Raw genomic sequence first — 5,416 nt, forward strand, 5'->3', positions numbered from 1 at the left:
TTATGAGAGAGAATTAAAAAAATTATTATGTTTCCCATATTCTTGAATTATTTTGTACCTGACAGTTCTTCTGTATAGCAAGTTGTCCTGGAATTCTACAAAAAGAAAACAACAGAAATCAAAATCAAAGTAAATACATTTTATTATAAAATCTCCAAATTATAAGTTTATTCAGTACACAACTTTGGACAATACAGCCCATCAGTTTACAAAATGACAAATATACACATATTTATACAACATATGATACAATCGACTCTCAAAGAGTCTAAACTGGGGGGGTGAAACCCCAGGTCATGTGTTCCTCAGTCCCACAGCTAAACTGGGGGGGGGGGGGTGAAACCCCAGGTCAAGTGTTCCTCAGTCCCACAGTTCCAATCATCATTTATGGAATACAATTATAATGATTTTGAAATTAGCAGTACAGAATTATTCAAAGATAGAGTACAATATACAACAATGCTATTTTGATATACAGATCTGATGTACAGACATAAATATAGAAAACTTACATGTAAGTCAACCTGCTACAGTGTTTTCCACTACGAATTTTACCTTCAAACGTTGGAGAGTTCTTAAAGGGGAAGTAATTCGATTGTAAGAAATGCCTCAAAATATAGGGAATTAGACAATTTACCTTTTGAATTTCTTTTACATACATTATTTGCCCACCAATATTTTGCTCATTTTAAATTAACCACATACTAGTCTTTCATATCCAATAATCGAAACATTTGCACATCGCTGCATTTTTTTGTTTGAAGTGTCTGAAAACTGATCAAAACTAACCATACCTATGATATGTTGTCCTACATATTATGACCATTTAAACATTAGAAATTAAAATAAAACTGTAAATATTCTTGTTTGAGTCTCTAGTCTTAGACTATAAAAATGAAAGAAAAAGTGAGCTAGCTCACATACCCCACGCTCCCCCAAAACTTGACGGCGAAGCACATAATGAAAGGCACAGTGCACTTTAAATACATAGTATAGATCAAAAAGGGCAATAATTGCAAAAAAATCTCCACATCAAAATGTCTTACATATGAGGACATTTAAATGTGGAATGAAGTTTCTAGATAAATAATGGAATCAAAATTCCTTGGCATTATACAAATCCAAACATTAATTTGAAGTGGGGGGAGGGGGGGGGGGAGAGAAATTTTCTTGAATAATAGGCAAAACTCTTTGGGATAAAATAAACTATGTACAACAGTTTAAGCGAGTGGTGCTGACAAACTGTTCATCTCTATATTCTAAATATGGCCAAAAAGTCTAAGTTGGAAAGTGTGGAAATTCCCTGAAAAAATAATGGAATTGGAATTTCCTGGTAATATGCACATCTACATATTGTGTCCTAAATATCTACAAAGTTTGACGAAATTCTGTGCAGCGGTTTTTGAGGAGTTGCGCTGACAATCTGTTCATCTCTATATTCAAGGTATGGTCAAATGCCTAAGTTAAAAAGTGAGGAAATTCCAGGAAAAATAATGAAATCGGAATTTCCTGGTAATATGCACATCTACACATTGTGTCCTAAATACCTGCAAAGTTTGACAAAATTCTGTGCAGCGGTTTATGAGGAGTTGCGCTGACAAACTGTTCATCTCTATATTCAAGGTATGGCCAAATGCCTAAGTTAAAAAGTGCGGAAATTCCCGGAAAAAATAATGGAATCGGAATTTCCTGGTAATATGCACATCTACACATTGTGTCCTAAATACCTGCAAAGTTTGAAAATTCTGTGCAGCGGTTTATGAGGAGTTGCGCTGACAAAAAAAGAGGACTGACTGACTGACGGACTGACTGACTGACTGACGGACGGGTCAAAAACATTATACCTCCCGCAACTAGTTGCGTGGGGTATAATAAACACAAATTTAGTCATGTCTTTTAATTTCATGACAGCATTTTTCATGAAAAGTACACATTTTCAAGATTCACAAAAATCAGAAAGTTTGCATCTCGTTTCCATGACAACCAAGGATAAATTTTAAAAACTAGTTTTAGATTTTACAATCACTCACACATCTGTATTAAATTATAGTAGAAAAATCAAAATCTGTAACTATGCGTGGCCAACCAATTTTGATAGTTACAGAGAATTGGTCTTAATTTCTCATATGAACTATGAAGAAATATTTTAAAACATGCACATGATGATGACATGATGAAATTCTTTTTTTTTTCATCAAAGCAATGAAAATCTTTATCATTGTTTGAATAATTTTCATTTATTTCTTCAGTAGGCTTTTATCTGTCTACTGGATTATGATTTTGTAATAATTATGATTTATAATTTGTATGGTAGAATATTGCTGAGAAAAAAAAAATGTTAGCAAGTACGAGTTACTTTTCCAACGAAATACCAACACAGGACCCAACAATAAGAACATACATAAACCCATCAGTCTTCATTGGCCCAACATTGAACCAACAAAATTGTTAAATGTTGGGCCAATGTCATAAATGAGATACCAACCTTGTGTCAATATAGGGCAAACATCATACAATGGGACAATGTCAGATACCCAACTGTCTAACGTTGGGCCAAGATCAAGCCAACCTGTTGGTCGAACGTTGGGCCGATGAGCAAGATGATGTTGGCCCAATGGAAAAAACTGACAATGGACAAACGCAATATTCAACGTTGGGGTTGCGTTGGCCCACCGACAGCTTGCAATGTGAGATTAGCCAATAAAAGGCAAACACAGATAGCTGAGGGACAAACTAAGTCCCAAGGCCAGACTTGATTTAGCTAGGGAACTAATGCCGTGTATCTTGAGGTTGGCATAAAATCAGAAGCAGCGAGCCATGTGGCTTATCATAACCAAGTGAAGTAAACTGCTCGAGGGACGTTAAACAACATACAATCAATCAATAAACTGCTCGATACCCTGACTGGGCATAAAAATAAGAGCCAATGACTATCAAAGACTAAGTTAACCAATCAGAAAGCATCTATTAAAAGTATAGCGTTTCCAAGTAAATACTTATCACATTCATATTTTCGTAGCTCCTGATAATAATTCCTCTTTGTAATAAAACACAAAATAGCAGTAAATGTTTATTCAAATCCAAATGAAAGTAAAATATAACCCAATCAATGTTATACAGTGTAAAATCAAAAGACTGAAAGGCACTTAGAATAATTATTCTTGAGTAACTCAAGTTAAATTCCCATTATTAAAATACTCTTCCAAAATACTCCCAATAAAAATCCACTCATCCTAAATAAAACCATAACTCTCTCTTTTCAAGTTGGGCTTTAAAAAAAATTGTGCAACATTTCTTCCTGCTAAGCTTTGCACCCGTGCGAAAATAATGACACAAATTGAAAGCCTTTCAAACAAAAGTAAGACAATGTAAATAATCAAACAAAATCAATGATGTACATCCTCAAATTAGCAATGATGACATAGCTCTTTAGGAAGGTTACAACAAACTTTTTTCAAAAACAAAAGAAGTTTGACGAAGTTCTCGTTAATATACTCTTCAAAAAAAGAAACGCATCGTAGAATTTTAGTGACACATTGAATATAAAGATTATTTAGTAAAACCATGCATTGATAAAACAGAAATGTGGTAAGCAACAGGAACACTATCTAAATTTCATAATTACTCAACAATTTTAAAATTATAGTCAGTTTAAGAGCATTGAAGATCAATATCTGGTATGCCCCCCGCAGACACAAATGATAGCCACAAACGGCATCTAATGGAATCAAGTGTGTGTAATAAAAATTGTATAGGAATACTCTCCCACTCCAAATGTAGTAATTTAGTCAGCTGTTGCAGAGTCTGGGGATGCGATTGTCTCTGGCAAATCATTTCAATCCATTTTGGCCAATGCTGCTTTATTTGGATTAAATCTAGCGATTAAGATGACTGTAACTGAAACAGGTTGTTGTTGTTTCTTTGCAAGTATAGGTGTGTCAAATGAGCCATTTGTGGCTGTATATTGTGAGATTGCAATCCATACGGCTCTAGGATGCTGCATAATTGAATGTGTATGTGTAGGTAGAACATGCTTAGAGTACCTTTTTCAATCAAAGTCCATTGAATTCGAACCAAACCAATCTTACTTTCTTATAATACCATTTTCCATATCATTATACTACCACCACCAACTTTTTTAACGTCCTGAAGGCAGTTATCAATCTAACCTTCATTAAAAAGCATTAGCACTCTTAAACTTATAAGAGGCTTTCAGATAAACATTCTGGACTATTAGGTTAACCAAAATGTTCAGCAGTGATGTTGTGGTCATACTCTATTAATCTGAGATCTTTGAAGTCGATATTTGGGGTGTTGTGTAGGGCTGGGCAATAATATCGATATTTCAATATATTGCAATACAGTGACAAAAAATATCGTATCGCAATACGATTTTGTAATATCGATATATTGGCAATATGCTTAGATTAAGGAATTTTGTCATTAAATATAAAAATGGATTTATAAAAGTTTGTTATTAAACCAAACAGAAAGTCAAAAGTTGTTTGTGGGAACATTTCAGAGCATAACTTAAATGAATTCAACAAGATTTTTTTCTGTGTTGGATACTTATCATAGTTATGTACATTCTGCATGTAAATTAAAGTAAATATAGTAAGAAAATGCCATTTTTATTACATTGAAAATATTGCAATACATATCGCAATACAGTTAAAAATATCGCAATATATCGCAATACGAAATCTCAGGCCAATACCCAGCCCTAGTGTTGTGGGGTCGGAACAATGATATGAAAAATCCTCTTGCAATAATTCGTAGTCAACTGAAAACGGTCTTGTTAGATGATCTGTTCAATTCAAGGATAGCTAATGCTTTAGATGACGTCCTTGCATTACATTCATGCAATTTGCGTAATACTCGGAAGTGATACTGTGCTGATGATGTCACACGAAGTCTACCATATTTTTTGCGAACATTGGGTGTTCGATGTTAATGGCAAAATTGGGTCTTTTTGCCTGTGAGACTTGTAGAATAATTGTAAAGTTAACAATTGCATTAAAAAATCATTCATTTCACTCGAATACATCGTATTCATACAAAAATAAAAGGTATGACAAAACTATCAGAAATTTTCAGGGCATTGTTCTTACTATGCGTTTCTTTTTTTGAAGAGTATATGAACACCCAGCATACTAAGAAGCTTCAGGAATTCCGGGACAAGTTACATGCTTTATCTTACAATCCTTCTGTTGGACCTCGGGAACAGGAGACCTATCGTAGAAGGAGTGTAAGATAACGCATGTAACTTGCCCCGGAATTCCTATCGCCTAATTTTTTGCCATTGACTACTTCATAAAAAAATAGCTCTTTCAATCAACTCAATGTTACAATGATATGTATCAGCATATAAAGTTTGATTTTCAACGCAGATGAAATTGGGCTATTTTACAAACTT

This window comes from Saccostrea cucullata, unplaced genomic scaffold (genome assembly GCF_032062105.1).
Source record: "Saccostrea cucullata isolate Sc308-1 unplaced genomic scaffold, CSIRO_AGI_Scuc_v1 ctg10136, whole genome shotgun sequence".
In the NCBI taxonomy this organism is placed as follows: Eukaryota; Metazoa; Mollusca; class Bivalvia; order Ostreida; family Ostreidae; genus Saccostrea; species Saccostrea cuccullata.